Raw genomic sequence first — 11,822 nt, forward strand, 5'->3', positions numbered from 1 at the left:
CCCAGTGGAAAGTCAAGTGGAAATAGAAACTTGAAAGCCATTTTCAAGACACATGTGCATTTATAATTATTCGTGGATTTCTTTTTCAGTTCTCTCCAAAATCCAGAACAAGTTGGAAGGGCTTTTCATGGGAGGGAGATGGAGTCACATCAGAGCCCGTTGCTGGATTCTTCAGTGGTGCTGCGGAGTGAAGTTGTCTTGGCTGAAGGTAAAGCCTCTGACCTTGCTGGAAGGGAAATGGGGAAGAGGTGGCAAGTCCCCTCCATGGATGTATCCAAGGCCATGGTTACCTTTTGATCTGGCACCCTCACCCTGATGATATTACTGACAGCATCTTTGCCTCCGCACTCCACCTCATTACTTGTTTGAATCTGTTGAAATTTGTGAAATCTTTTCTTTCATGAGAAGGGGAAGAGCACATTTGAGTTGGGTAGCCCAAGACAATGCAGAGAATGGGAGTCTCCCTTTTCACTCTGCCCTCAGGAATGGATTTGAGTTCTTATGGAACGTCAGCCAGCTTCTTTGCAGGATCAGAATACAACTCAGATGGAGAAACTGAAGAGGCATTAATGAAGGACTCTTTCCAGAGATGTGAGCAGTTATGAGGAAGCCAACAAGGGATACTGACGTAAACAGAGAGAGCCGCACCAAGTCCAGGCCCGAAAGGACAAAGGGAAGAAAAGACCTTGGACCTCTCCATGGAATGCAGAAAGAGCAGAGCCACAAAGCAGGAGCTGAAGCCTAGAAGGGAGGCAGGCCATGCTGGATCAGTGATGACAAGGTTGTGAAGGGGCGGAGAATCAATGCCTCATCCTCACTCCTCCCTCTGGACGGACTCTCCTGCTGGTAACGCCCAGAGGTCAAACCCAAGTAGGAGCCCAGTAACAAGAACACCCAAAGCACAGTGCATCAGGGCCCGTTTCCTGGTGCTCAGAGCAGGGCAAGGTAGAGAGGAACAGCAAATGGAACCACATTTAGGGTTAGAAAAGGTCAGAAACATACAGGAATGTTTATCCAGAGACTTCAAAGATTCTAGACACGGAATGGAGGCCAGGGCTAACATAAGTAGGAAAGACAGTTTTAGAGACTCTGGGCCTAAACAGAGCTGTTTTTCCGGTCAGCCAAAGAGTGTGGCTGAATTTGGAGAGGGAACCATTTGTCCTGTCCAGCCACGGCCTTGGAGCCCAGCAGAGCTCTTGTGTTTCAATGACTGTAAACACTAGAAGAATCAGAGAATCTGGGGTATGGACATTGGAGAGCTTGTGCCACTTTGTGGGGAGAAGGTTTTGCCAACCAGGAGCATGAGCAAGAGAGGAAGGACAGGGCAGACCTGTGGTGGCTGCAGCTGGTGTCCTGTGTGTGGGTTTGCAAGAGGGAGGCTTCCTGGCCCTCAGGTCTGTGGGCTGGAGCAATCCTAAATTGCTTAATACAAACATACATGGGGGCGCCTGGGTGGCACAGCAGTTAAGCGTCTGCCTTCGGCTCAGGGCGTGATCCCGGCGTTATGGGATCGAGCCCCACATCAGGCTCCTCCGCTGGGAGCCTGCTTCTTCCTCTCCCACTCCCCCTGTTTGTGTTCCCTCTCTCGCTAGCTGTCTCTCTCTCTGTCAAATAAATAAATAAAATCTTTAAAAAAAAAATACAAACATACATGACCTTTTTCTATAACCAAAAGCTAGTGATATCTGGGATATCTTGAGTCACACATGTACTCATTAGGGTTCTCCACAGAAACAGAACCAAATATATATGGAGAGAAAGACAGACAGACGGAGAATTCGAACCTGCTGTGCACTGCTATTTGCCCTTTATACAACATTCTCATACTTTAGCTCACATCAGAATCACCTAGAGGGCTTGTTAAAACACATTGTCTTTGGCTTCCACATCCAGAATTTCTGAATCAGTCGTTCTCAGGTAGAGCTCAAGAATTTGCATTTTTAATAAGGTCCCAGATGCTGCTCCCGCTGGTGGTCGTCTCGGAACCACACTCGAGCACCAGTCATCCATACATCAATATGACTAACAAAGAGCAATCCCTGCCCACTCCCCAGCTGCCCCTTTGCCACCTTCACCCTAAATCACCCCAGTGGATTTCCATGTACTATCATACATTCCTACTCCTATGCTTCGGGGATAGAAGCAAAGCTTATACAATACCAGACACAGTCCTTAAAACAGGCAACGATGTTATCATGAACAGCGGGAGCAGGCAGGAACTAACAATGGATTATAAATCTCGGACACAAGTGCCTTATGTGGCAGCATTCCACAGGTGTAAAGAACTCGCTGACTGTATTTGTTACCTCCTACTGCATAATACATTATTCTGAAACTTACTGGGTTAAGACAGCAAACATTTATTATCTCATAGTTTCATGGCAGGAATCTAGGAGCAGATTAGCTCAGTGGTTCTGGCTCAGGGTCTCTTACTGAGGCTGCACTCAATGTCAGCCAGGGCTGCAATCACCTCAAGACTCAAATAGGAGAGGATTTGCTCCTGATCCCACTCCGTGTCTGCTGGCAGGTCTCAGAAGATCCACTTCCAAACTCTCTCATGTGGTTGTTAGAAGGTCTTGACTCTCGGCCACTTGGGCTGCTCCATGACGTGGCAGATGGTTTCCTCCAGAGTGAAGCAATCCGCGGACAGCAAGAAAGAGAGAAAGGATGCCCGAGATGGAAGCCATAGTCTTTTTATAACCTAACACTGGAGGTGATATCTCATTGCTCTGCCCTATTTCATTCATGAAAAGTCAGTAGTAAAAGGGGAAATTACACAGAGGCAGGAATATCAGGCAGGACTCATTAGAGGCCTCCTTAGCTCTGCTGCCCACAGTATTAAAATGAATTCATGGAACCCAACAAAGTAGTAAGTTGAATACTGACTATATCCTAAAGTTACACAATCAATCACAATCTTGAAGTTACTCGGGGCATATCATATCCCCTTAAAAAGTGATTACACGTAATTTAAGTGCACGGCTATTTATCTCTTTCTATGACAGCAGGCTTATAAAATGGTACTTCTATAGTATTTTAAAATATTATTAATAATTATAGAATAATAATGACAAATTCTTATAGGCAAAAAAAGGAATAAGCATCCATTTAGTTATTGACTTAATAATTACATAAAGCATGAGATTAACATTGACCAATAGCATCAAAGCCTCTAAAATACATTTTTATATGAATCGACATTCTGAATTTATTTTAAAATTATTTGCAAAAAGCTGTCACTGGATTTGGAAAGTAAGTAATGTTGTTATCCTGAGGATCACATGCCAGGCACTATGACACTATTTAACACATGTTGCTGTCTTATTTCAGTTTTACCAAAACCCTATAACATAGAAAACTGGGGCTCAGAGATTATAAATACTTCATCCATGATTCCATAGTTACTAAAAATCTTTGAATCCACATGTCCAGATGACTCCCAAACTCTGTTACATTAACTATGCTGCCTTGTTAACCAGTAAGGCTTTGGTTATTTAATTCATTAAATTTAATATCAGAGGTAGCATTATTATAAGCAAAGCATAAGGACATGTCAATTTCTTTGTCAGGTAAGTACCAACTAACACAATAAAAATAACCAAGACAACAAACTTGGATTCTACTTATCTCAATCCAAGTTGCTCCTCTTGGTTATTTTTATTGAGTTTAACTGATGTGAGAGTTGATTTTCATTTTGTAATATTACTTGGTCATATAGGGTACCTTGAACAAGCTTAATAACAGTCCCACACTCTCAAAAGTTTGGGCTCTAATATGGTCTAATATAGTCTAATATAGCATGCTTCAACTAAGACCGGCTGATTTCTACCTTTTCCAATTTATTTTCCTGCTCCATGAATGCATGTCTGGAAACATCGATCTGGGAGGCATTCTCTATTTCCTGAGTACCTACTAAGTCTTAGTCAGAATCAAACCATATTAACGCTCCAGTAATCCTGGAAGGGTTTCCTCCCAAAAGTCAAGTCTATTGACTATCGAAGCTAGTTCTTTCCTCCAAATAACCACAGCCAGCAGCCATCACTTCCCTGGCTATCAGTCATTTTCAAGAGGTATGTATCTCAGGTTGAGCATAAGTTGAATAAGTTAAGGCTTATTAGGGTGATAAGAGTCCATATCTTCAAATTCTCTGGACCTTGAAGATTAGATAGTTTGTAGGTAGAGGGGGAGAACATGCTAGGATCAAAGCTCAGCAAGAGCAAATGCAAAGAGACCAGGCTGATTGTTGCATAGGAAAGGCAGTAGTTGTGCTAAGCAGGAGTAAGCATTGCATGAAAAAGAGGCAGCAGTTGAGTCTGGAAAGGATGTTTGGGGTCAACTCGAGTAGAGCTATGGAAATGGAACACATTCTACAGTTAATGGAGAACAGATCATCCAGGAAGAGGGGAACGATCAGTCTTTGTTACCTTTTCATGGAAAAATAATTCCGGTGACAATCAACAGTGGGGAATTTGAAAAATTTTGAAATCATGGTAGCAGCCATTCATTTGAAACTATTTTGTCACAGTGGTAAAAAACTGATTACAAAGTGAATGACAAGGAGTATTTTTAATGGATAACCCCACCTATGAAACACACCATATCCAGGCAACAGACAGTAGTCAAAGCAACAAAAATTTCATTATAAAGAACTAACTCAGATTTGTCTATCTCTGAGTAATTTTGAATAAAATGCACCCGGAATACATGGTGAGGTATAAAACAGACCACTATGACTAGGAGGAAGAAGCAGCTCTTGATTTGAGCTCTATAGTCTTGATGTGCCCACATGGCAGGCCAGAGAGCTTTTATCAGTTGAACGATAACACCCATCTGTATCAGAAAGAGTATCACAACCGTTGAAATCATAATGACAATCATAGCATAGTTCAAGATAATGAGTTCCCAGCGGTTGAGATCTTTGTAGAACTCAAAGCATCGTCCTTGTTCTGAGTAACCTGGATGTACGCCATATTGTAAAAGTAATATCGGCCAAAAAACAAGGCTACCCATGGTCCAAATAACAATGCTTAAAACTACCATGTGGTACTTTTGCAACTGTTGCATTTGGAGTTTCTTAAAATAGATGAGCAATCGGAGTATGACAATGGCCACATAGAAAACAAAGGTGAAGTACATATAACCGTATATTATGCAGCTGACCAGTCGGCAAAGAAAGGATCCGAACTCCCAGACCTCTAAGATATAATAGCTGAGGCGGAGTGGGAGGCTGACCAGGAGGATTGAGTGTAGCACTATGATATTGAGAACAATCATGGCAATCATTGACTGGCTTTTCCTTTTGCACATCATACGTGACATCAATACTGTCCCGGTAGTGCCTCCAAGCAAAACAACGCTGTAGAGTGTTACCAGAATCATCCTGCAGTGCCCCTTGCAGTGGCCTTGTTCTGTGTTTGAGGCGTTTGGCAGGGTGGTCGTATTGATGGGCTCCATGTTTCACCACAAAATGCTTAGAAGACCATAAGCCCCTAAATCAAAAGTTTTACAAAATTATAATGGATATATTGAAACTATGCAACTACACTTTTGCAATCCCAGACGATTGTTTACAAACCTCAAGCTGTATACCCAATAAATATTGTCAGGGACTCCCCTTCATAACCCAAACAGATCGAAGAGACGGAGTGAAGCAAAATCACAAAAATAAATTTGTTTGAATATAAAATTCATAACTGTACACCCAGGCATTCTATTAACAGATATGTCTAAGCTCACATACCAGGGCTGGGATTAGCCTGAGACATGTTAACCTGCGGCGTAAAATTTAAGGAAGGGCCAGAAACTCAGTAATCAAAATCCATGCTATTTTAATGAAAATTTTTTGAAAAATCAAAATTAATGCAAAAAAGTCACGATGAATAAAATAACAAAATTTTAAATAAAGGTAGAGGCAGGATACACACAGCACACACTCGTATCAAATCTACAAAGGTCATTCCTCCTATTGTCAGAATCCAATTTGGGATAACATAGAGATGATCATAAAATTGTGTACAATTATTGTAAGAAGATGCATTAGACATTTTATTTTATTTTATGACTGATGTATTTTATTTATTTATTTATTTTTAATAATTTGTTTTATTATATTATGTTAGTTACAATACAGTACATCCCTAACATCAGAGATTTTAAAATATTTTCTACTAGGGGCGCCTGGCTGGTTCAGTCCACAGAGCATGTGACTCTTGTCCTCAGGGTTTAAGACCCATGCTGGGGGGCGCCTGGGTGGCACAGCGGTTAAGCATCTGCCTTCGGCTCAGGGCGTGATCCCGGCGTTGTGGGATCGAGCCCCACATCAGGCTCCTCTGCTATGAGCCTGCTTCTTCCTCTCCCACTCCCCCTGCTTGTGTTCCCTCTCTCGCTGGCTGTNCCTCTCTTGCTGGCTGTCTCTATCTCTGTCAAATAAATAAATAAAATCTTTAAAAAAAAAAAAAAAGACCCACGCTGGGCAGAGAGCCTACTTTAAATAAATAAATAAATGTATATAATCTTTTCAATGACTAGCTTTTGAGCAGGGAGCGGCACATACCATACGTACTTCCTGCACTCTTTTCTTCTTGCTAACCCTGAATCTATTCTTGGATGAATGTCTACCTTTGGTGAAAAGTTGGGGTTGGTGGTTGAGTTCTGTTAAGTTTTTTTTTTAAGATTTTATTTATTTATTTGAGATAGAGAAATAATGAGAGAGAGCAGGCAGAGGGAGAAGCAGACCCCCCGATGAGCAGGGAGCCCGATGTGGGGCTCCATCCCAGGACCCCAGGATCATGACCTGAGCCAAAGGCAGATGCTTAACTGACTGAGCCACCCAGGTGCCCCTGTTTAGTTTTTATGTAAGTTTTTCAGGTATGGGTGTGTAAGGAGCAGTGACTGCGTAGCCATCTGCCATCCTGGAATGAGCGCCAGCTCTGTCACTGAGTCGCTGTGGGAGTGTGCGTGAGTCACCCAGCTCCATGGAGCTCGGGCTGTGAAATGGGAAAGTTCGTACTGCCTATGTGAAGGGGTTATTGGAAAATTACATGAGCTAGGGTACTTGAGACAGCTTGATAACAACAGCAGAAAAAGCCATGTGAAAGTTATGATTCTTAACATGAAACAACAGAAACAAAAAGACATTTCCCCCTTTCCCCTTACTCTGTATGTAGGCGGGTATACAGTTAGTCACACAAAATTGTTATGGCATCAGTAAGTATTTAATGACTATCCGATGATAAAAAATAAAAACTTTTTCAAACCTTTGTTTGGACAGTATGGGACTCTGGCATCAACAGGTCAGACTTCTCTGTCCAGAAGGATCTGTGTCCATTTTCCTCAGGTATCTCCCGCCCACCTGGCCAGAAGCAAAGTTTGAGCATTTCTATCTGAGGAAGAAGTTATCCCACAGTGAATGTCTAAAATACCTTCGAATTTTTCTTCTGCTACTCCAGCATCTCCTCAGAGGGAATAACTAAATTTTTTTGAAACATTGGACCTGACATATTTAAGTGCTGTCAAATAAGATTTTATTATAACTCAAAAATGTAATTATAACTTGCATAACCACCAAAATTTTATGTGCTGGAATATGCATTTTCACGAAGTACATATTTACAATATATAACGCTGGGGCACCTGAGTGACTCAGTCAGTTGGGCATCTACCCTCAGTTCGGGTCATGATTCCGGGGTCCTGGGATTAAGCCTCGTGCCAGGCTCCCAGCTCAGTGGGGAATCTGCTTCTCTCTCAACCTCTCTCTCTGCCCGCTCACACTCTCTCTCTCAAATAAATAAATAGAATCTTAAAAAAAATTTGTTTTAAATAAAATATATAATGCTTATGTGATTTTTGTGTGAAACAGAACAGTTTCATCTAACTTATGAACAAATATGGTACTAATTTAGTTTTAAAATGTTAGCGGTCCTCAAGTCTAAGAAGACAAGATTCGAGTTTGAAATTATTTTAAAGCAATGAAAATCTAAATTATTTGTCAGTTGCACAGTTTAAATGGATACACCTCCCCGGGCAATATGACATTTGGAAACGGGATACCCTGCCACTTACTAGCAGCTTAATCGTGGGACAGATGCTTAACTCTAAAGTTGTCTCTTCAGCTGTAAATATGGGAATGAGAAGATCTATTTGTAAGAAGGAAGTTGGATTGTGTCTGCAAAGTACCTTACAGATTCCCTGACATAGAATAGGGCATCAAAGTGCCAATGCCACTTCACCCTCCATAATATACACAAGGATATTTCATAAATGCAAGATCCCATTCCCCTGTAGTTACTTCTCAGAATTGTCCTAAAAATACTTAAATGTGTGGAGACTGCGTTCCACCGTTTTGTTTTGTTTTTCCCTCAAGACTTAAGGACATGACCCCCACCTCCCTGCCAAACATTATCCTCCAATAGCCTGTAATTTCTAGGTATTTCTTTGCTTGTTTTCTATGCAGGAACAAATGACTACCCAGACTACTTACCTCTTCTTTCCCTTTTAGGATTGGCTTCTGGTAGAAGACTTAGGGCACGATGCTCATTTGTGGGCGATCACATCAGGGCAGGCAATAAGAACAAGTGGCTAGAATCAAGACTCCAGTAAAGACAAGAGAAATCTTGGGGTGGGTAATGAATGACGAACGCACTTTTGACTGAAGGCTTCCAATGTTGAAGTCAAGATGGAGGGCCCAGATAAACCTCCTGGGCCGCAAACGGATGTTTGTCTCTGTAGCTCGTGGTTAAAAAGATGAAAGAGCATTCTTATACGTAAAGGCTTTCATTTTTACTGTCAGTGATTTATTTGCAGAATTTTTTTTTATTAACCTGAAAAACTTCCAGAGTTTTCTTTTTTCCAAAAGCTCCCTCTTATCATACTTGTGTTTTAGCTCAAATGTTTTACATTCAGAATATAAGAATGACCTAGAGGAGGGGCGCCTGGGTGGACAGTGGTTAAGCATCTGCCTTCGACTCAGGGCGTGATCCCAGCATTGTGGGATCAAGCCCCACATCAGGCTCCTCCGCTGGGAGCCTGCTTCTTCCTCTCCCACTCCCCCTGCTGGGTTCCCTCTCTCTCTGGCTGTCTCTCTGTCACATAAATAAATAAAATCTTTAAAAAAAAAAAAAAAAAAGAATGACCTACAGGAGTACTTCCTCGGAGACATTCATATTCTCAATACTGTGTTCAAAATATAGCTCTGTATTTCAATTTTCAAAGACTCCCTTCCCTCAGTAACCGTATTTGGAGATTGGTTCTTTTGAAGCCCAAACCTCTGTGCTGTAATTTCTACAAGAGGGCTCCTTTCGTTTTCCTCAAAAGTCTTTCCTTTTCTTACATCAACCTCACTTTCCACCTTTGTAGTCCTCTTCAGCTGTGCTAAGACCCCAAAGCATATTTTTAAGGAAGCATTGGGTTTAGGACACATAAAGATGCAAGAGACCAACATACCTTCCTGTGGTAGGCAAACCTAGCCCCAAATCGTACTACTGTTCAGCTACAGGAATTCAAAAGGATAGAAACTCGATCACCTGTATAGCAAATTCATGTCAGCCTACATTTAGGTAACTGATAAAATGCTCACTGACTTTGGAAAAGTGAGTATTGTCCCCATTTGTGCTATTTGCTACACGATCATGCAACAGTGCTTATGGCCACAGAGGTCTAAGGCAAAAGAATCTAAAAGTAATGGAGCCATAGTGACTAACATAACATAATAAAAAATTAAAATAAAATAAATAAAATAAAAATAAAAGTAATGGAGTCATATACTTAATTATTAAAAAAATAAAAAAACAAAAAAACAAAACCCTCTCAGTAGAAGATGAGATTTCTAACTCTTCCTGTCAAAAGCAAATTTATATCAGTTCAACTCAGCTGGAAAAATTTCACACGGAACCAACATTTCAACCAGTTTTATTTTATTTTTATTTTTATTTTTTTAAAAGATTTTATTTATTTATTCGACAGAGATAGAGACAGCCAGCGAGAGAGGGAACACAGCAGGGGGAGTGGGAGAGGAAGAAGCAGGCTCACAGTGGAGAAGCCTGATGTGGGGCTCGATCCCATAATGCCGGGATCACGCCCTGAGCCGAAGGCAGACGCTTAACCGCTGGGCCACCCAGGCACCCCTCAACCAGTTTTAAATGTTTCCTTAAATCAAATAAATTCAAAAATGCAACTTCTAGTTTGTAAGCCTGGATTGATCTGGCAGACCTCGTTTTTCAAATAAAACGTGTTCCTAGAATCCACGGGATAAAGCATGTTCCCATAGAAACCATGCTATTTTTAGGGGTTGCTTGTCTGATGAAGGACTAACTGGGAAATGAGGGAGATGTGACCAAGAGTTGCACACAAAAATAAATTCAGGTATAATTTGGGACTATGACCACACAAATTCATTGTTCACACTGACGATGTAAGGATTCCACGGTACTAAAATGTGTGTATATTGTATTTACAGCACTGTGCAGTCCATATTTTTTTCCCACTATACCTAAAATTCAGCTTTTTTTTTTTTAAAGATTTTATTTATTTATTCGACAGAGGTAGAGACAGCCAGCGAGAGAGGGAACACAAGCAGGGGGAGTGGGAGAGGAAGAAGCAGGCTCACAGCAGAGGAGCCTGATGTGGGGCCCGATCCCATAACGCCAGGGTCATGCCTGAACTGAAGGCAGACGCTTAACCGCTGTGCCACCCAGGCGCACCTCAGCTCTTTTTTTTTCCCTTGGACAGTGCCCAGATTTTCAGCAAGAAATAACAAAACCTTAATAGGAGAGCTGAAAAATCACCAAGACCGGAAGAGAACAAACAACTGTCTTCATTAACCGATGATGTCACCACAATTCAGAGTTTGGAAAGTTACTACAGGCTGCAGGGCCAGCTGGGGAGTAGATAAGGTTGACGACCACAATCTCGTTTCAAGCCTTCATGTCCACTACACCACGATATACAACTGTGAACTTGAGATCATTTCTGGGAGGCCCATTAACAATCTAGGGCTTCAATTTCCATCTTTTCTATGATAGCTAGAATCTTATTTTGGGGATGAACCACAGTGCTTAAATAAAAGTACATTTTAAAATCCTACAAAGTTAAAATTCTTCTTCCAATGTAGTTCTTTGCCCCCAAATAAACTGTTAGAGTAAGGCATTAACTTTGGTGATTATCCTAAGTTGGTTTTCAGAAGACAAAGTCAATTTGTCCTGCTCAAGAGCAGGTCTGAAGCAGACGCTGGGGGAGATGCCACCATCTGACCCACTCTTCCCCCTCCACAGAAGATGTCATCTGAGAAGGCCATGGGTGGGTAGTCTCTGCTCCAGGAATGATGTGGTGGGAGCCCCTTATCATTCTACAGTTGTTCAATTGCCACCATGAAACATCCTTAGGAAAGTGGTAACAAAATCTGCAACTGCTAATTCCCAACCCTGTTTCTACTCCTAGGTCATTAACCAAGACCCTGAAGTGCCAGCCAGACACGATGCCCTGTTTGACCCCAAACACCAGAGGAGAAGCCCACCCAGACACTGGAGGCAGCCTCTGGCACTTGGACCCCTCCCGACTCTGGGCACCTGTGTTGTTGGTCCCTCTCCTCGTCTCTCTGTGTGTGTTCATGTGGGTGGCTCCCTCCATCTCACTCTCTCCCGGGTGCACCATAATTTTCTTCCATGGAGACATGGGATTTGAAACCAGAAGGGTCCAGACAGACCATCCCACATCCTTTTCCTCCATTTCACAGACAGGAGATGGAGGCCCAGGCGGGCCCTTGTGTCCCTCTCCCTTTTCTCCCCTGAGGAAGGTGACCCAGGGCAGCATTTCTGTGACTGAAGAGC

General features: G+C 42.1%; 1 non-coding gene across 1 annotated transcript; it reads right to left on the reverse strand.

The window, feature by feature from the left end:
• Nucleotides 1-1,669: 1,669 nt before the first annotated feature.
• On the reverse strand, nucleotides 1,670-8,720 carry LOC100477626. Its single transcript, XR_004627114.1, has 3 exons — nucleotides 8,480-8,720; nucleotides 7,257-7,351; nucleotides 1,670-5,489 (listed from the first exon to the last, which is right to left on the reverse strand). It is a non-coding gene; the product is annotated as an uncharacterized LOC100477626 (transcript).
• Nucleotides 8,721-11,822: the final 3,102 nt, after the last annotated feature.

Source organism: Ailuropoda melanoleuca, chromosome 1 (genome assembly GCF_002007445.2).
Source record: "Ailuropoda melanoleuca isolate Jingjing chromosome 1, ASM200744v2, whole genome shotgun sequence".
In the NCBI taxonomy this organism is placed as follows: domain Eukaryota; kingdom Metazoa; phylum Chordata; class Mammalia; order Carnivora; family Ursidae; genus Ailuropoda; species Ailuropoda melanoleuca.